The following is a 22,667-nucleotide window of genomic DNA, read 5'->3' as shown; positions in this document are numbered from 1 at the left end:
TTGGTAGGTAAGGTGGCCTCCCTGGAGGAGCCTGCAGGTTTTCATCACTGCCAACAAAGAGTTGTTATGCCTGGGTTGGAGCTAATGCCCCCGCCCCCAAGGTCTTCAGAGAGAAATTAAGATCAGCAAAGAGTAAACTTGCCCAGATCAAACACTTGGAGTTGCTGGTCAAACCTCTGTATTAAAGCTAAACGTCCCCTAGCCATAGTTGCTCAAGCCCCCAGCAGTGCTGGTCACTAGCTGAGCTACTGAGTGCTTACCAACAACTACAGATGTAAATAAAAACATCCTGATACAGCTTTCTCAGTGTAAATATTTTCACTCTTAGAACAAAACATATTCATTCTTAGAAACAAATAACAAGTGGATTTTAAATCATATCAAGCCAGTACACAACAACTTCCAAGTCATTCAAGGAGTTATAAAGCAAAGCATATAAAATTAGGTTTGGTCTATTCACTCTGGATAATCTTGATGGATACTTTGATTTTGAATGATGTAACCTCACACTGAGCTGCTGGATTCCAGGTGTAGCAATTATTTATACTAGAGTTGGACAGCTAATACAAATTTCTCTTAATTAAAAAATAGATGTTTTGGGGCTTCCCTGATGGCACAGTGGTTGAGAGTCTGCCTGCCGCTGTAGGGGACACGGGTTCGTGCCCCGGTCCGGGAAGATCCCACATGCCGCGGAGCGGCTGGGCCTGTGAGCCATGGCCGCTGAGCCTGCGCGTCCGGAGCCTGTGCTCCGCAACGGGAGAGGCCACAACAGTGAGAGGCCTGCGTACCGCAAAAAAAAAAAAAAAAAAAAAAAGATGCTTTAAAAATTATCTTAGCTATGTGAATACATATTTTGCCATTATGAATCTATGTTGCTCTAGAAAATTATTTGGCTCAACATATTCTAAAAATCAACACTGAGGATGTGTCAAAGTTTTTAAAATTGCAAGAAGAAAGGAAAACATACTTTCTTCTGAAAACTGTTAACTCTCACTTTAATTTCTGCTATCCTAGATTGAACTCTTTGCTACTATATGATTTCTACTTTTGGAAGCAAAATGTCAGACATTAAAATATCATTAGAATTTACCTGCTTTGTTAAAAGATGCATTACTGCATAGTACTTCAAATCTGGTTTAAACACATCTCCAAAGCAGAAATATCTATCCTTAAGATGTTGGCAATTGTCACCAGGTTCAAATTGTGCTAACCTTTTAAGTCACATGCAACTAATTTTCTACTTTATTCATTTTGAAATTTTACATTATTTTCTGTTCCTATCTTCAATGTTTCTGTCTTAGTTCAGGCTGCTATAACAGAATACCATAGAGAGAGTGACTTAAACAACAAAATATTTATTATATCTCTCACAGTTCTGGAGGCTAGGAAGTCCAAGATCAAGGTGCTAGCAAATTCAATATCTAGTGAGGATACTCTTCCGGGTTTACAGCCAGCTACATTTTAGCTGTATCTTCACATGGAGCAGAGAGTGAGGGCTCTGGTCTCTTGCTCTTATTATAAGGGCACTAATCCTATCATCAGTACTCCACTCTCATGACCTCTAAACCTAATTACTTTTCAAAGGCTCTACCTCCAAATACCATGACATTAGGGGTTAGGGCTTCAATAGATGAATTTGGGGATGGCACAAACATTCAGTCCATAGCAGTCTCTTTTAAAGCATTAAACCAATAATAATGCCAGTAACAACAACTTTTATTTGTGGAACACTTGCTCTGAGCTAAGCACTCTTCTAAGGATATTACAAACATACTAGCTCATCTAATCTGCACAACAAATCTGTGAGGTAGGGTAATTATTATCGCCTCCATTTTACAAGGAAAACTGAGGAAAAGTGACACTAAGTAGCTTGCTTAATGTCATTAATTTGGGATGTGGCAGAGCTGGGATTTAAACTCAGTCTGATTTTAGAGCCCACTTTCTTCACCAGCATGTAACATAGATTATTTCTTTACTTCTGTTTTTTTTATTTTGTTTTCGTTTAGCTTATTAGTAACTTTTAACAAAGAGTATAGTACATAAAACTAAGGAAAGCAATCTCTAGTTCTTGCTTAATAACTGATCATTAGCTCTAGTGATTCTTAAAAATATAACTCCCCCAACAACCAGGGCTCTCCAGCAAATCAGTGACTGTGTTTCAGAGCCCTGCACAATTACGGATTTATTTGATCACTGCTGAGTTGGGATAGCATGCTAGTCTTTGTGAACAGCACCCAGGTAATTAATTTCATGTAAGAAACGTGTTTAATGAGAAGATGGTAGAATTAAAGAGAAGGTGGGTATCAGATTAGAGGCATCCTGGGTAAGTCAAATTTCTCTAAATTGGGGGGATTTTTCACTGGTAGTAATTAATACCTGGTTTAATTCAGAAAATTTTTCATCTTAAAATTCAATTAGGGAGTTTCTATTATGAATTAACATAGTTTCATGTAAGTATGTGCTTCCCTGGATAGTCCAACAGTATATTAGTAGTAACAGTTTGATTAAAAGTGTTCATATCAAAACAAAAAATAAAGCATGCTTTTATGTCCTCTTTTCATTTCAAAACCATTTTGATTATTCAGCCATAGGTATTTTAGAGAAATCCTTAAGAAGATCTTCTGTACTATTAATTTTCAGTTGCCCATAATAGAGTTCTTTGCTGGTCTTCAAAGAGCTTTTCAACAGAATGTTATTACATTAAAGAAAGTGGCAGGCATCATTAACCGTACCATACAGGCAATCGCTCCTGAGGCATAGACAAATAATATTGCCTGACATTACAAAGCAAATCAGTTGCAGAGCTAGACTAATGTTCTAATCTGTTATTCACGGCATAATCTGATAAAAAAAGTTAAAACTTTTGTGAAATAAAAATAATAATAACCCCCCTGCCCCAGTTCTAACCTGGGGCAAACCCACCAGTTTGTGAACTTACTGTCACGTAGCTCTGACACTGTTGTAATAAACGTTTTCAGTAAAAAAAAGAATAAAAATAACATCATGAAAATATCTGTGGTAGGGCATGGAATTGGAGTACATAAAAATTTGTATTTATAGAATTCTTATGTGAAAGGGCTTTTAGGGAACAAACTTGTCAAATTTCCTGGTAAATTACATGGTAAGTGATTTACTCAAAACCACACACAGTTTTCTCATGATAGAGAAAGTATAAAATTTCATTTTATTTTCATTCTACGGTTATTGAGAGGATAGTGTATGCCAATTTTCTGCAGTGTGGCAGGAATTCAAAGATGAATAATGTAGTAGGATTGAGAGTAGAGAAAAAAAGGAAGTAAAAAATAATTGTATTGTGGCATGATTCTTTCTATGAGATGGAGAGTCCACTGTTTTCTAATACTGTTCTGCCCCTATAGCACTGCCTCCTCATATTCCAAGTCAGGAAAACAAATGTACTGTTGTTACCATGATCAAGTTTTGAATGGAAATTACTCATAATTATAGTTACTTCCAAACTAAAATCTGGAAAAGTCAAAGTTATAGCTGGCAAAGTGTTTTGTCAAATTTTGTCAACGTTATCTTTCTAGAAAGATTATCCATCAAGTATATATATGGATATAAATTTGCATGTATGTTTATTAACATTATTAAACTTAGTTTATTAAACTTATTAAAGTTAAATTATGGCATATTGTATTTCTTTAATTCTAACTATTGAGCATTCATGCCTGAGTTTTCTGATCAAATAATCACAAATATGAAGGTTTCCCTAGAAGCTTACAATTTATCACTGACTTACAGATGCACATTCCAGCCAAAAAAGGAAACATGAATAGATGAGGAAGTCCAATAATTAATTTAAATGATTCGTTTTAATTTGGGACTTTGGGAATACTTATAGATTTTGTAGTACATACATAAGCCTAGCAGAAAAATGATAAAATGAGAAAATCATCACTCAAATTAACCTCCAATATTCCTGGAGGAATTGGAGCAGCACTGCTCAATTGCTCTTACTAGAACTGCTACAAAACACTCTTTTAATCCACAAAAGGAATATAAATTTGAGCGGATACTTTAAATAGTGCAAGCATCTGGTATACATTACGTTTTCCCAAATAGTCTCATACTAAACTTTTTTATACCTGCATATTCTCTTAGTATATACCACTCTTTTTAAAATTCAAACTAAATTCATACTTCTCAGGGTAAGATAATAGCTTAGAATCTCCTATAACCCCACATTTATTTTCACATAATTGCTTTCCTTTGAGCACATTATTACCATTTCTGATATCTGATCATCCTGTGCCTGATCCTAAGCACACCAAGGATAGCATATCATTTTCTACAGAGGTTAAGTTTATAAAATTAGGTTTGCCAAAACATCTTTAATATGAAAGAAATAGGTCTCACAGAAAGGGCTGCCACTGGTTTTCTGAACAGCATTAGGCATGTCACTGAACCTCTCCATGGTTACTGCTTTTTTTTTTTTGAACACATCTATTAGGTATAAGAAGATCTGAGGGCTTTAAAAAATGATATCTGAGAGAGAAAAGGAGTGCCCTGGGGAGAATTCTCTTAAAATCAGGATGTGACTAAGGGACGTTTGATATAATGTAGTAGAATATAGAGTATGAAAAAAACTAGTGGAGAAAGTGGAGCCAGAATGATGAGGGGAAATCAGTCAGCTCTGCAGGATGCAATTTTCTGTTTGTTGTTATAGTATTTCTTTGTCAATATTGCCTCTATTTTAATATTTCTAGATGGATGTATATGTTTAATCTAACTTTTTATACCAACAGATACTATTACACACAAAAATGTTAAACTCTCAAAAGGCAAGTCTAAAAAGCAAATGTTTTCATTAATAAGATCAATGTGATTTTAAAAATCCAAGCATAGAAAGCTTTTGCTCTTTTGTTCATAGAAAGAACTACTTACAGTAATCAGGATTTAAATCAACATGTAATTTATTAAAGATAAAAATAAAATAACCTAATTTTCCTTATACTTTGAAGTTCTGTTTACAAATCTCATTATGGAAGTAACTAAAATGCCAATATTTCCCTTAAAGTTTTCTTGGATTAGTGTTTGATCAACTTAATTTGAACAGAATAAATTCCCTTAAACAAGAAGTCTCATTTATAAATTTAATTAATTAAATTTCCTGGAGTATTTTGCACTGTTTTTAAAAATACTTCATATTTGAACTACAAAACATTGCTGAAAGAAACTACAAAAAAATTGCTGGAAGAAATTAAATAGTATCTAAATAAATTACGAGGTAGTCCATATTCATGAGAAGACTCAACATTATGAAGATAACAATTGTCCCCAAGTTTGATCTTCAAATACAATGTAAAGACTATAAAAATCCCAACTGACCTCTATTGCTAAAATTTACAAGCCAATCCTAAAATTTGTGTTAAATAGCAAAAAATTCCTGAAATAGAGCAAAGTTGGAGGACTTACACTACCCAATTTCAATAACTAATACAAAGCAACAGGAATCAAGACAGTGTGGTAAAGATAGACATATAGATCAATAAAAGAATTGAGGGTCCAGAAATAAACCTCTATGTATTTGACCACTGAATGCAGCTAGAGGTTCTAGGTCAATTTCAATGGGGGAAATAGTGGTCTTTCCTAAAGAGAATGAGGAGAAAATTGGTTTTCCATATGCAAAAAAGATGAATTTAGACTCTTACATCACACACTGCACAAAAATTAACTCAAAATGGGCCATAAACCTAACTCTACCAGCTAAAATTATAAACTCTTAGAAGAAAACATAGAAGTAAATCTTCATGGTCCTGGGTTAGGCTAAAATTTTTTGAACTGATGACAAGCACAGGTGATTAAAAAAATAGTAAGTTAAGAACTTTGTGCTTCAAAAGACACCATTTAAAAAATAAAAGAAAAGGCACAGAAAGAAATAAAATATTTGAAAATCATATATCTGGCAAAGGACTTGTATCCAAAATACATAAAGAACTTTTATAACTCAATAAGAAGGCAAATGACCCAATTCGTGAATAGATATTTCACCAGAGCAGGTTTATAAATAATCCCATGAAAAGATGCCTAGCACAATTAGTCATTAGGGAATTACAAATTCAAACCACAATGAGATATCACTTCACATCCACAATAATGATGGTAATCATAAAGAAAGACAACAACAAGTATTGGTGAGGATATGGAGAAACTGGAAACCTCATCCATTGCTGGTAGAAATGCAAAATGGTGCAGTCACTTTGGAAAACAATTTGGCAGTTTCTTAAGGAGTTAAATATAAATTTACCATATGACTCAGAAATTCTACTCCTAGGCACCTATCCAACCAAAATGAAAACATATATCCACAAAAAGTGTTTTATGTAGATGATCACTGCAGCATATTTATAATAACCAAGATGTGAAAACAATCCAAATATCCATCAACCATGAATGGGCAAACAAATTGTGGTGTATTCATACAATGGAATACTACTCAGCAATAAAAAAGAGAGATATTACAGCATGGATGAAAGAAGCCAAACACAAAGATCATATATTATTTTATTCCATTTATATGAAATGTTTAGGAAAACAAATTCCATAGAAATAAAATTAGATTAGGGGCTGCATATGGAAGGGAAACATGGTAGTTGAATAATGGTCCCCAAAGATGTCCAAGCCCTAATCCTGAAAGTCTGTAAAAGTGTTATCTTACACGGCAAAAGGAATTTTGCATAGGTCATCAGGTTAAGAATTTTGAGATGGGAAAATTATTCTGGATTATTTCGATTATCTGGTTGGGCCCAATATAATCACAGGAGTCCTTATTAAGAAGAAAGCAAGAATGTCAGAATCAGAGAGGAAAATTTGAAAATGTTATTCTTCTGGATTTGAAGAAGGAGAAAGAGGCTAGCTAAGAACAAAGGCATGCTAACGGCCTCTAGAAGCTAGAGAACATGTTACTGAGTCTAAGCTCTCTCTGCTTGCCGCATGACAGGACAATAAATCAGGAGACAAGGTGTTAAGGCAAGGAATACAACTTTATTCGGAAAGCCAAGCATCTGAGAAGGTGATGGACTAGCGTCCTAGAGTACCATCTTCTTGGGGTCTGGATGCTAGTTTCTTTTATAGAACAGAGAGGGGGAGGAGGTGAGGGAGTAAAGTTAAAAGGCCATAAATCTTGCAAAACACCTCCTGGTTTGGCCAGCCGTGGGGAGGGGATGTGTTAATTTCTTCTTTCTTACAGCCATTCACAGGTGGGCAGGGTCAGAATGTTTCCCTGTGAGCTGAACAAAGGCACTTTAACATTTAGGCCGAGGAGCAGTGTTCCCCGAGGGAGGCCATTATGTATGCCAATAGCTATAGACAACATGATTTTAGTGATTGTAGTAACAAAAAGCAATGGAGAGCAAAAGTTAAAGTAAAAGAAACAGATCCAACATGGAGTCAGATTTTGTTCTTACTGCTTACAAACAGATTATATAAGAAATGACTAGCAAGGGAACAGATTCTCCCTTAGAGCTTCTGGAGGGGAAACAACTCTGTCGTCGTCTTGATTTTAGTATTAAAATGCCCATCTTTGACTTCCTACTGCTAGAACTGTAAGACAATAAATTTGTGTTGCTTTACACCATTAATCTTGGGTAATTTGTTACATTCATAATAGAAAATTGGGCTACATTCCTTCTAGAGACTCTAGGGAACAAATTATTTTTTGCCTTTTCCTGACTCTAGAGGCTTGCCTGCCTTTTTTGGCCCATGGTCCCACATTACTGACTTCTGCTTCCATGGTCACAACCCCTTCTCTGACTTCTGCTCCCTCTTTTATTTATAAGAACACTTGTGATCACATTGAGCACACCGACACAAGATAAATCTCCTCATCTCAAGATCCTTAACTTTATTACACCTGCAAAATCCCTTTTGCCATTTAAGATAACATATTTATAGGTCTCAGGGATTAGGATGTAGATATCTTTGAAGGTAATTATTCTGCCTACCACACTTCATAAATATGTTAAAAACTATATACTTGATTCCTATTTAAGCATTTAAAAAAGTTAAGGTTATAAATATATCAAATCAGTGTCTTGAAACTGTTCCAATTCTGTTTACAAATTAAATAAAATTCTGTTTAAAATCACTGATTAATAAAAATTCAAATTACTCTCATATTTAACATTAAAATGTTCATATTATGAGTTTTATTTATTTCAACATTTCTAAATTTAACTGTAAATCCTCCCAGGGTTGAAAGATAGTAACCCAAACAACTTGGTTGAGTATCTTTTCAGTCTCAGGAAGCCTGAAGTTACTGGTACAATTGCTTCTTAATCTGAAGATTAAGATAAGGATATATGAACAGGTGCCACTTATCTACAGGAGTTAATGAGCCCCTTTTTATGGATCTTTAATATGAACGTTCATGTTCACAGCCTTAGATATGATTGGTTTTGCAAATATGTGTTCACCATGTTCAAGTGGCCACTTGCTTAATTCTTTCATACATCAACACTTATTTCTACTTAATATGATTCAATATATTTATTAACTGTCTGATTGAGTCCTGCATTATTTTTGTTCTTCCCATGTAGGTCACCACATCTCTAAAGTCATTCTGATGCCATCTTGTTAGATTCCCACTTTGTTCTTGTTTTTGTAACAAAAATCTCCATACTATTGGCAACTTGGAGGTTGTGTTGAAGTTTTGCAAATAATACTTCTCTAAGCTAGTTTATACCTTTCCTCACTTTTGTGAACAAAGTCTACTGATAAATGGAATATTGCCTGCCATATCAGTAAACGAAAGATGTCACACTCATCAGCGATCGCAGCCACAGCACGGTGAGCTGGTGAGCCCTGGGAAAACTCTGGAAAGAAAAGAATACCTGCTGTCTAGCAACCATCAGACTACAGCCACTCCCTAGTGAGCCCTGAGGAAACTCAGGATGTGAAAACACAGGATACTGGCCCCAGATAACTGAGGTGCTTATCAAAGGAATGATTTCAGTGAGCCCAGTCCCTTGAATCTTCCCATACATAGAAAAGCACTAAATTCCTTAACTTGAGACATCTAGTTTTCTTTTATTAACAGTAATCTATTTTTCCTACTACCTGCTTCTTGTTGTAAAACTCCTATATATCCTAGCTTTCCCCCTCCCCCGCCTCCTCAGAGCAGTTTTCTCAGGGTTACTTGAGATGTTGCCTCCCGGGCTTGACGTCCTAAAAATTCCCACCGAATAAAACATAACTCTCAACTTTTATGTTGTGAATAACTTTTTAGTTGACACTACCAAACTGAATTTAACCTTTCTTATTGATAATATATTGTCATTAAAAAATTATTTCTGTGTTATTGATATTGATGAGTTGCTGTGGCCTAAGCTTGTTCCGAGAATATATACCAAAATATTCTTTTTTGAAATCTATGAACTCCATTGGCTTATTTTTATTAAAAGGAATAGAAAATTTACTTGAGAAGCATAACAGGCTTTTTCAGCAAAATTAAATCTTCTGTTATAACTTATAACAATATATATACACATATACATAATATATTATATCACATATATACATATCACATATATACAATAATCTTATCATTTCTATTTGCTTTATCCCACCTACTGAGCTGTTTGCAACTTGTAAACTCACAAAGCTTCTGCACATTAAAGGATTAATAACACCTTCTTGAAATCTTCAACAACTTATTTCCTGTTCAACTTAGGGATAGAGCTCAGAATCATGTACAGATACCTGGTAACATGCTAAATTAGGGGTATATTTTTCTCATGTATAAATGAGTCCAAAATTCAGTAGTCTATGGTTGGTGCAGTGACTGAATGCAGTCATCAAGGACCTAGGGCCTTTTTAGCTTCCTGATTTTCTAACCTTATCATGAGACTCTCATCCTCATGCCCATGAGAGTCTATGGTCATATAGAGGCATGTATTGGAGTCACTCCTATAATCACTATTACAATAGTGTATATATATGTACATACACTATACACTCTATATACACCATTATACATACACTATACACTATAATAGTGACCAGTCACTTTTATAATGTGTGTGTGTGTGTATATATATATATATATATATATATACACATACGTACATACACAATGGAATATTACACAGCCATGAAAATTGAAATCTTGCCTTTTGTGACAATATGAATGGTTCTAAAGGGTATTATGCTAAGTGAAATAAGTCAGACAGAGAAATACAGATATCCTATGATCTCACTTATACATGGAATCTTAAAAAGAGAACAAATGAACAAACAAAGGAATGCAACAAACTCGTAGATGCAGAAAATAAACAAGTTGTCGCCAGAGGGGAGGGCTGTGGGGGGATTGAGTGAAATAAATGAAAGAGATGAAGAGGTACAAACTTCCAGTTATAAAATAAATAAGCCACGAGGATGTAATATATAGCATAAGAAATATGGTCAATAATATTGTAATAACTGTATGGGAAAAGATGGCTACTAGACTTAGATTGTGGTGACCATTTTGTAATATATTTAAATGTCAAATTACTATGTTGTAACCTGAAACTAACACACTATTGTATGTTAACTATATTTCACTAAAAATATAAAACAAAATTTGTGATTTAAGAAAAAATAAACCACCAGTGGTTATCTGTATAAGCTGAACTGTAGATATATTTAGTTTTATTTTTCTATATCTCTAGTTTATGTAACTAGTATGCATTTTTTCATAATGCAAATATAAAATAAAAGTTACCATTTTAAAGGGGGAAATTTAGCTTTCCTTGAAACCTTAACAAAATACACTTCCATTTATATAACCTTGTTCTGCGTGGAGTTGTCAGGTCACTTCTAACTGACAATGAACTCTGCTCTTAATAAAATTGGGGTTTTGATAATAAATAAGAAGCGAGGGGAGAATGTATTTTGTGTAGGCAAATGGCAGTGTCCAATGTAGATTCAATGTATGTTTAACTTTGTATTTAATTATTACTCAGTTGTACCTTGCCTAAAAGACTGATTTGGAAATAGGTGTATATGCCTAATGATTATATACAAGTTGGTACCTAAACGATATCAGAGTCATGACATAGTGGGAAAAGCATGGTTGGATTCAGTCCTGGGTTTTAATCCCATCTCTATACATCTTATCTTCTACTCTGAAAAGAATGAAAATACCTGGTTTTTGGTGATTCTTAAAAAAGGATAAGGCTATGAAGTGTGACCTATATAGAGGGATAAATGTAGGACTGGAATTACCAACAAGGTCGTATGGTTAAGCCTTCCACAGGGAGCTTATTCTAACTCTCTCTATATTGTGTTAGGCCTATTTGAGTTCCAGAGGTGGGAAACTCACAGTTTTTAAGGAATTAATTCTATTGTCTAGCTATCTGTCTTTTGTAAAGTTCTTTCCTTTATTGACTCAGATCTGTCTTCTATTTTATAGCCAAGGCTCTTACAAAAGTAAGAACATCTCTTGGAATTTAATAGTGCTGTATGATAAGTAGACCTCTTTCTATTCATAGTGTTGGATTTGGGGTTGTTATTATTTTCAATATAATTTTTATTTGTTTCAAAGGCAAAATATTTCCTGACACGTTTTCCATTGCAGTAACATTTCTCTTCAATGTTTGTTGCCAGTGTGATTCCAGTAAATAGGTGCCTTTATAAATTAACTTTGATATTACCTAACTAGTGGATATGAATGTGTCCAGTTTGTCCATTTCCTTTCAGGGAAAGCACATCTGGTACTCAGAAGCATTGCTGCAATCTCACACAAAGAGAGTTAGTTGATGAAGCTACTTGAATATCCCAAGCACCAATGAAAGCAACTTGGCTCCCTCTGAATACTCTATTTCATGCCCCAAATACTATGTGAGTGTCTAAAACTGCACATGTCTTTCAGATAGTTTTTTGCTTCCATGAAACCCAGGTCAATATCAAAGGCATTCCTCTATCTTCTTGGTGCATTATCTGAATCCCAGGGTATCTTCCAAGCCTGATGTTTTCATGGAACTGAGAGTCAATAGCCCCATCTGCCCCACCGGAAGTGCCTTTGCCATCTGGCTTGAGGAAATTGGGTCATGTCTAACTTGTTCAAAGTGAATTGGTAGTAAATCTTTCCTATGTGCAGCACAAACACAATCATGAAAAGACTGCCTTTGAAAGGTGGAGAGACACATCTTTGGAGTGATGCTTAGCTTATTTTACCTACATGTGCTGATCAGGAAAGCATCAGTCTAATACCATTTATGGAACGTCTATTACATGCAAGATGTTTTATATTCGTTATCTTTAATACTCATAAAACCCACATGTAAGTTTTATTTCCCCACTTAACAGATCTGTTCCTAGGCTTAGAAAGTTTATTTGAGATGCCCAAGGATGTGCATCCCAGTAGAAGTGCACATTGGATATCCAAACCTGTGTCACTTCCATGGTCTCCAGGCACACCTGCATTCCACCACCTAAAATCAACTTGCTGTGTGATTCTTCCAGCTTCTATGTCACTCACTTATACATGGACAACAGGAGTTAGCATTATTTTAATTTGTATTTATTATCTGTAGGGATTTTTTTCCTCTGAAATAATAAACAAGCTTTGTTTTTACACAAAACAAAACAGTATTTGGACTCTAACATTTTCAAAAGTCAGAAAAGAAGAGAAAGTCCTTGAAAGACTTCCATGAATTTTCTTTTAGTATATGCTAGTCACTGACTTTCAGCTCTTTCTCAATTGCTAAGATTTTTTACTTACTTGAAAACAAAATGTTTTAAGCCAACTTATCAGCATTCATTTGGGAAGAAAGGAAAGTTAAGTAGCATGCAAATGTAATTTAAAAGAAAAAAATATTATCTAGTTAAAATTGCTAGATCATTTCAAATGACAAGTCTCAGTCAGGAAAGAAAGAAAGCTAAGGCCAGATGTGTCACTATCTCAGCTAGCGAATAACGGGTTTCAGAAGGAATTGCTCTTTTGTTTAAAATCATGATCTATAAGAATTTTTGTAGACAGTAAACTCAATGTACATTTAAACTTGACCCTCTCATCTTTATTGCTGATTGAACCAGACATTCTTGGAGTACAATAGGAAGACAATTTCTTTGCAATTTCCAGGATCAATTATCTGGTTGAAAGTGCCAAACAAATGTTTTAGAACTTTTAGAATATTAATTAGAGAAGTCATTTTTTGTGGCAAATTGTATACTACAAGAAAAACATTTCTATGTGGTCTATAGAACAAAAAGCTTTCTATCTCTTTTCAAGTAATTGAAATATAGAAATTGCATTTGCTCTCAGAGTAACTGAGATAATTTTTAGAGAAGTATATAGATGTAGGACAACATAGTAAAATGACATGACTAGATGCAATACAAATAAAAATAAAAAATCACGAATTTCATGCAGTTATTTTCTTTTTACCAGCAAATTCCTTCTTTCCAAAGTGAACAGACTTCTAAAAATGGAACCTGAGGTATTTCATTTTTTATGAAGTTCTTTCATGACACCCGTTCTTCCTGGAAGTCTCTAGGTCACCCAAGATGCTGCAGTAGACTTAAATTCTGTTGATCCTTGTCAGAGGCCAGAATGCACAGTAATTTAGATTCAAGACTCTGGATGTAAAAGCAACCAGGGGCCAGGGCCCACAGATAGAAAATCTAATTCACCTGAATTCGCTAATGATAGATTCTTAGAGAGAGGCAGGCTGGAGGTCAAACCTGGGAGATGGGATAGAGATTACAGTTTGGAATAGAGCTGGGGACTTTAGAAAGAACATGAGTGGGATACTATATGGTCACGCTGGTCTGGGAGAAAGAAACCAAGTGTTAAGGCAATATAACATGATATGATTCCTGCAGTCCTGCTTTGTCTTATCTTCTTTTGCTATACATCTTCTTTAGATGACATTTTCAGTTATCATGGATTAAAATAACATCTTTTATTAAGATGTTATCTCCCTTTTGAGTACTGATTTCAGAAACTTCTTCCCACGTGGTCTCCACCAGGGTGTCAGAGTTATAGTCTTTAAAACAGAAATCTTGCATTTTCCCCCAACTCACTTTTCACTTCTACTCTTCTTCATTTTAGTAAATAGCAACATGAGTCCTGCCAATTGCTCACTTCAAAATGTCTTTCCTTTTCTTCACTCACCTAAGCCCCATTGATTTTATTTCCAAAAGATTTCACGACTCATTTCTCTGAAGGTCCATTGACATTACCAAGTTCAAGATACTATCACCAATTATTCAGATCACAGTGTTAACTCCTAGCTCATTTTATTTTTTTAAAAATTTTTTTATTGAAGTATAGTTGATTTAGAATGTGTTAATTTCTTCTGTACAGCAAAGTGATTCACATACATACATTCTTTTTTTTTTTTTTTTTTTTTTGCGGTACGCTTTTTTTTTTTTTTTGCGGTACGCGGGCCTCTCACTGTTGTGGTCTCTCCAGTTGCAGAGCACAGGCTCCTGACGCGCAGGCTCAGCGACAATGGCTCACGGGCCCAGCCGCTCCACGGCATGTGAGATATTCCCGGACCAGGGCACGAACCCGTGTCCCCTGCATCGTCAGGCGGACCCTCAACCACTGCACTACCAGGGAAGCCCCATACATTCTTTTTTAAAATATTCTTTTCCATTATGGTTTATCACAGAATATTGAATATAGTTTCCCATGCTATGCAGTAGGACCTTGTTGTTACCCATTCTGTATTTAATATTAATAGTTTGCATCTGCTAACTCCAGACTCCCACTCCATCCTTCTCCCACCTCCCCACCATGTTGGTGACCACAAGTCTGTTCTTTATGTCTGTGAGTCCATTTCTCTTTCCTAGATAAGTTCACTTGTGCTATATTTTAGATTCCACATATAAGTGCTATCATATGGAATTTGTCTTTCTCTGTCTGACTTACTTTGCTTAGTATGATAATCTCTAGCTCCATCCATGTTGCTGCAAATGGCATTATTCTGTTCTTTTTTATGGTTGAGTAGTATTCCATTGTATAAATATACCACACCTTTATTCATTCATCTGTCTATGGACATTTAGGATGTTTCCATGACTTGGCTATCATGAATAGTGCTGCTATGAGCATAGGAGTGCATGTATCTTTTTTAATTATAGTTTTGTCTGGATATATGCCCAGGATGGGATTGATGGATCATATGGCAACTCTATTTTTAGCTTTTTGAGGAACCTCCATACTGTTTTACACAGTGGCTGCACAAACTTACCTTCCCACCAACAGTGTAGGAGAGTTGCCTTTTCTCCACACCCTTTCCAGCATTTGTTATTTGTAGACTTTTTAATGCTGGCCATTCTGACTGGTGGGAGGTGGTACCTCATTGTAGTTTTGATTTGCATTTCTCTAGTAATTAGCCATCTTGAGCATCTTTTTATGTACCTGTAGGCCATCTGTATGTCATCTTTGGAAAATGTCAAATTAGTTCTTCTGCTCATTTTTTGATTGGGTTGTTTGTTTTATTGTTGTTGAGTTATAGGAGCTCTTTGTATAATTTAGACATTAAGCCCTTGTCAGTTGCATTGTTTGCAAATATTTTCACCCATTCCATAAGTTGTCTTTTCATTCTGTTTATGATTTCCTTTGCTGTGCAAAATCTTGTAAGTTTGATTAGGTCCCCATTTGTTTATTTTTGTTTTTATTTCTGTTGCCTTGGGAGACTGACTAGCTCATTTTCTTCCTTTCATTCTCGTCCCCTTATGACACACTGTTAGCCAGCAGTGAGAAACTTAAGATATAAATTGTACCACATTATTCTCTTGCTTAAACCTTCTCATGGTTTTTTAAATTAAAATTTTTTTTTTTGCTGAACTCAGAATAAAATCCAAAAACCTTTTAGTGATCTAAAAACCCTGAATTATCTAGTCCTAGCTTCATCTTTCCCTACCTTTCCCACCCCACCACACCTAACATCCTCTATGTTCTGAACATTCCAAGCTCCGTCCTATCTCTTTGCTTTTACATGTGCTCTCCCCTGGTATGTACTTATCCCAAATTTCCACATGACTAGTTCATTCTCTTTATTTAGGTCTCAACTTCAATGTTATATCCTCATGAGGTCTTCCCTGACCACCTTTCCTAATGTAGGGTCTCATCTGATATTACATTGCACACTATTATTATAACTTGCCACTGTTTATTTCCTTTTTCCCCCTGTTACTCTCACTACAAAGTAAGCTCCATGTCTTCCTTGTATACTGAAGTATCTCAACCATTTCTTAAATGTATGATTAAATAAAATAAATAATTTCTGAATTATCAAAAAGCCTCATTTGTTTGTATGAAGGAACATTTGAGAAGATGGACAAGGAGAAGCTTCTCTGGTTAGGGGCGGTTTTCAAGGAGCTCTGGGTTGACAACATTCAGGAACAGGAGTTCCTCCAGGATTCCTGGTCAGCTTTGAGTTGATCAAAGGTTGTTGTATCTCTTATATTAATTAATCTTACTGTCATTCCATCTGCTAGCTGTTAAAGAAGAAATAGGATCATTGAACACTTCAAGAACTATGGAGGTCAGAGAAGCCATATGCCAGATGGGGCAAATTTTCTTGGGTTCACAATGGACTGTTTATTGGTAAAGCTCACCTAATAGCTTCACAGAGGTTTGGAAGTGAGACCAGAAGAGATGGTCTAATGGCAAAATGGGCTGCCATCAGATGGCAACAAAGAGTTGTTTCTTCTTGCATGGCTACGTATTAACTTTGCCCACAATTAAGAATATTAAAATATGATTGTTTACCAAATATATTTAAAGCATTAATGGGTTTCCCCATATAGTATTTATATCTGTTTATTTCAAACAGTACCAATTTGTGGAGTCAATGGGAAAAGTCCACTGCCTAAAAATGTATCTTCAGAACAAAAAAACTCAAAATTTCAAATTTATTGAACTTAAAATGATGGGTTATCCTTTTCTAAAAATTTATTTTTTCTCTAAGATCTTAGAATAAACATAGGATATATATGATGAACGTTATGATATAAACATTTTATATTTGAAAATGAATTAATTCACTTCACACCAATTTGACTCAAAAAATAATATGTATTGTTGCATTAGGTGCGCTCAATAATAAGGCACTAACACCTTTGTAATTTTATAAGTTATTATGATTATTTTGCTTCCATGTTAGAATTGAACTACTTCAGGTTGCATGAAAGGCTTTAACATTTTGAACCTGACAGTAACTACAGTCATCTCTCTTCATCACCTACTCTAGTCACGGAAAACTCACCATTCCCCAAACACTTCTTTTGCTTCAGTGCTTTTGCTCATGCTAGTCCCAGTTCTGGGAATAATTTCATCAGCTCTTTCTACCTGACAAGTTCTACTTATTTTTCAAAATCCATCTCAAGTGTCACTTCCTCTGAAAAGCTTTTCTTCCTTTCACTGTCCTTTCAGTGAAATTTAAATTTCTATAATATTGTGTGTGTGTGTGTATATATATATATATATATATATATATATATATATATATATATATACAGAGAGAGAGAGAGAGAGAGAGATGGCACATGACACTTCATTCAATCATTCGTCCAGTAAATTATTATTTAATTAGCCATGCACTTTACTGGGTGCCAAGAAATATAACAATTGTGTCACTGTTGGCAAAGACTCTGGCAGAATAAGGAGACATTATATGGACAATTATAGAATGATGAAGCCTATGAAGACCTTTAGGAAAACAAGTCTTTTGCATATAATAGAGGCTCTCCTGGGCAGTGAATCTAAGAATGAATAGAAGTTAGCTAAAGAGAAAAGAATTCCAGGCAGAGGAAAGAGCATGTGTGAAAACCCTCAGTTAGAAGATGACATATATTAGTTTAAGGAAGGACTCAGTGTGCCAGAGCAGAGAGATTGAGGGTAAGAATGATATTCAGATAAGGTAGAGAGTTAGGCAAGGGGTAGTTTGTAAAGGCTGCTTAAAGCCTTACTGAGGATATTGGACTTTACCCAACAGTAAGGAGCAATGACAGAAGCTTTTAAGAAGAGGAATAAAATAAGCAGACACTGTGTTTTTGATGTATTATTCTGATTGCAAAGTGCAGAACAAATAGAGGAGAACACAGAAGGTTTAGGGAAGTATAAGGAGGTTATAGTAATAGTTTAGGCAAAAGATTTCTGTGATTGTACAAGAGCCTTAACCATGCAGATGGAGAGGAAGTAGAGTGATTTACATGTATTTAGGAGGCAAATTGACAGGGCGTGGTGATCGGCGGTGAGTAGCGAGAGAGCACAAGCAATCCAGGGAGGCTTCACGGTTTCTAGATTGAGCAGCAGCTGGATAGACAGTCTTCCTAATTCTACGAGTGAATAGATTTTTATTTACCAATTAATATTTAGAATTACATTGATGCTCTATTTTTTAATGTGGTCAAGAATTATATAATAAGAATGAATGTAATGATACATTAAATCTAGGATATGGGATTTCTAAAATTCATATTAAAAAGACTTTCCAAAGAAATATGAGTAGTAAAAATTTTCTGTTATGATAATAAATGGGTATATTGGACTGGGAAACTTGCAGTAATAATAATTCCTGCTATCAAGCTCTTTCTGTGGCTGCTTCTCAAAGGAAGCATTTGTAGCTCTCTCTCTTTATTTTCCTGTTTTTAGTAAGGTTCACAACCTTCTGTATTGTGCATACATAACACCTTAAAAATTAAAAATAGAATCTCCAAGCTGCAGATATTCTAATTGAACATTTTAGTAACATCTTTTCTTTGTGTTAATCAACTTTCTAAAGTGCGAGCTATTTTTAGCACCAGTTACACTTGTACCTTTGGGTCCAATTCTAATTCTCTTCACATCGCAGACGATCTCTCTGCAGCGTTCTCTTTGAAATCAATCAGTGCTTTCAGGAGAGAAAGTTATGCAGCGGAGGATGAGAACTGGGTCATGGCGAGCATTCTCCTCCACATAATGCTGAATTCTTTTACTTCCAGGTGCAGAGACGGGTAAGATGACTACCATTTAGAGAGCACAAAGCGGGCCATTAAAATAGTCGGAAAAAAAAAACAAAAAACCTTACCTCAGTAAGGTTACTTCAGACTGGCTGCATTGTTGTTTTGGTTCCAGAATTTTAACTTTACCAACATAGTGCTAAGTAAAGTTGCTATAAAAATATTCCTAGTCTGAAAAAAGGCAAGCAGTTTCTAACGTAACATGCTCACACCCACATTTCCTACTTAGAACCCTGAGAAGACCCAGAAAAGACGGGTAGACAAGCTACTCCTTGACAGATCATCTCGTTCCAGGAACTTTAGACATTTCCATTAATTTTAAGTTTGAAGGGATTTAGAATGAGGAATACAGTGATTTGCCCAGTTTTTAAAGGGAAAAATGCAAACCCACCCATCTGAAAAAAAACTGCAAGATCTTTCATCCTTCTTACCCATCTGACAAAAAATTGTAAGATCTTTCATTCTTCCCCTATGGTCTATCTTTTCATTAGCAGTTCAGATTCTGTATCAATCAGAAAAAAAGAAAATAATTTCTGTTATTTTCATTTTGATTTTGAAGTGGTCAGAGGTGTTTTTCCAGCCTTTTCTCTCCACCCCCATAATTCAGGTAAATTGGGGCAGGTTGGGTTGGGGTAGACAAGAGTCCTGAAGAAACCAGGAGAAGACTTTCATTGCATGTACTACATTCATTCATGGGATGCAGGAGATTATTTCCACATCATAAAAGAGTTTATGAGATGATTATCTGTAGATTGATATAAAATTTGGAGCTAGTTCCTCTAATTTTTCACACCGAGGTGAAAAATTGCTTATTCATCCACTTACCCACTTACCTATTGAGGCAACTGGTCCTTGTTGCCTTCAGAGCCTTTAAATTGCCTCTGAAAATGGAAGGCACTAAACATTCTAAAGAAAAAATAAATATCGGAATGAATTTCTAAGAAAAAAAAATACCAAGAAGAATTATCTCAAAATTCAAGAAAAGGAAAAATAATTTTGAATTTCCACAATAAATAAGTAAATATAAAAATAGAATCTTTGACTCTCCTGAAACATAACTTGAAGAAAGAAATTGTAATGCTGGACTGGAAAGTGTGTGCATGAAGAGTCAGTTTCTGATTCTGTCCACTACACACATCTTCCTCTTTCATGGCACAGAAACTAAATAATAAAAGCTCTCTATGTTCTAGGGAAAAGAGCTTGAAATTTGGGAGAGAAGAGCAAGAACCTTCCCATGTGGGTATCTGGGAAAGGTATCTTGCTTTTCCCCCTCTCAAGGCCAAAATCTGGGCTTGATAGGTACCTTCAAGTAGGTTTAGCATTGGAGAGCAGGGGTGCCTTGTGTCCTATCCTTTATCTGGACCGTTAGGAGGGAGGAGTTATGTAGATCACCCCAGTCATAATGGATAAGAATGGATACAGGGCAGTTCTAGGAAGAGAGAAACCATTACCCATTTTCTCCTGCTCTTCATGGATCCAGTGTAGATGAGCATCTGAATGATTTCCATGTCCCCTTGAAAATGATACAGAGGAAGGCTGAAAAAGTACAGGTGTCATGCCTTGGGGCTGGGATGAGGAATATGTGGAATGAACTATATTGTCCTGGCAATTGAAGAGCAAGGCAGTACCATGGATAGTAGCAGCAGATGGCAGAGGGGCTGGATGGAGATCATTCAAGGTTAATATGGATCATATATATCTTGGCAAAGGCTAACAAGGGAAGAAAATGGCCATGGTTAGATATCAACTTTTCCTGTGGCCTTAATCATATGTAAGTACTGTTGGAGAGAAAGAAATTTCCCTCTACACCTCTGACTGATCTAAGAATTAAATTGATATGAGTCAGATTAACAGGAGAAACTCAAACAAAAGTTTAATAGCATGTATACATGACAGAGACCCAGGAAAACTAACTCACGAAAATGCCTAAAACCCTCACCTTAAATACTATCTTCAACCAAAAATAAAAGAGGATGTTGAGGGTAGTGGTTTGGGACCTCAAAGGGGAGGAAGGCAATTCACATGGAGATGGAAAAGAGAATTTTTGGTAAAGAAATGTTTGCTGAGCAATGCACAGACTGTGGGACACAGAGTGGACTCTGATCTCTAGGCCCTGCTGCGTTTCTCCCACCACAACTAGCCCATATTCTTTGTGGATATCTCCAGTGATAGCTCTATTCCAGGAACAGACTCTTTAGGCAGCTAAAGGGGAGATAAAAAGAAAGACTTCCTGAGTCTTCGGTTTCTTAAAAATAATCAGCCTGAATTAATCCTCATGTTTTATTTCATTTCTTTTTTGGCCATGCCACACGGCTTGTGGGATCTTAGTTCCCCAGCCAGGGATCAAACCAGGCCCTCGGCAGTGAAAGCACAGAGTCTTAACCACTGGACCATCAGGGAATTCTCAATCCTCATATTTTAAAAGAGTGAATTTTATGTTATATGAATTATATCTTGATAAAGTTGTTACTAAGTAAAAGGAATTCCTGGAAAGTTTGAAATGGAAATATAATTTTTGTGTTATTAATGAAACACATGAAATAGATGTCATGAGTGCATCTTCATGAAATGATTGCATAGTTAAGAAAGTTACTAAGTGATAAATCACTTTTTATACAGTAGGGATTTTTTTTGTAGGCATTTATTCAAGATGCATGCATTCTATTGAACAGTGACAACCTAAAAATGATTTATTGCTAATGATATGCAGCAAAATCCAGAAACTAGAAAGTGAGGTAAAATCAAAAAGAAGAAATGAATTATTCTGGGAAGTGGATATAAGGCCTTTATGAATGGTCATCCTAGACCATGGTGACTATGATGAAAGATATAAATTAGCTTTTAAGATATCTTATTTTCTTATTTCTGTTTCCTATTGCCTATAATTCCTTCAACATGTAGCATGACTTTTTTCTCTTTCTTCCAAATGGTACAGAAAAAAAATGTTGATTTTTAACTACTTGACAATTAGTTATTTATGCAATGAAAAAAACTTGGATTTTGCTGTTACAGAATTAAAATTAGTAAAAGAGGTTTTTACTAGATCATAGAAATAGAAATCCTAATATGTTTTCATAATTGTTATTTGATTACAGAGTAACAGTCATCAAACTGGAAACAAGTTCTTATGTATCAATATATCGTATAGCATTTATCAGTACCACTCAGATATACAGCCTCCCTGAACAACAACAACAAAAAGTTTGCAATAGGGTATGTAGTGTGTGCATAGTATTAAATGTTTGGCTTAAAGTACTGTGTTTGAATTTTAAAAAGAAATTGTGTAGTAGTCTAAATTTCAGAGGGAAGATATTGAGGCTGAAGTGTCCAAAAGTTTGAGACACACAAATGAAGAGACCAAAACTCTCCAACTTTGAAGTCCAAGAAAGGGGCATTACAACTTATGAACTAAACTGAGGGCTACACTATAAAGAGTGTAGTTTATGCTCACTAGAATATTCCTTCTTAAGCAGCTCTTCAAATGGGAGAGAGAAACTTTTTCCTGTTTTATTAGCTCTATTCAAATGTCTGAGAAACAGAATCTCCTTTGTCTCTTAAGCTGCAATGGAGCCACTATCACAGGGATTTGGCATTTCCCTTCCTTTATAAAACATGCTCAGCAAACTATCAGTTAACCACAGATCGGTAAATTCGTATCATTATTATTGTGGCATCTGTAGTGTTTTGTAAAGCAACTGATTTAATAA

Source organism: Globicephala melas, chromosome 10 (assembly GCF_963455315.2).
Source record: "Globicephala melas chromosome 10, mGloMel1.2, whole genome shotgun sequence".
In the NCBI taxonomy this organism is placed as follows: Eukaryota; Metazoa; Chordata; class Mammalia; order Artiodactyla; family Delphinidae; genus Globicephala; species Globicephala melas.
Note: the sequence above shows the minus strand (reverse complement) of the source record.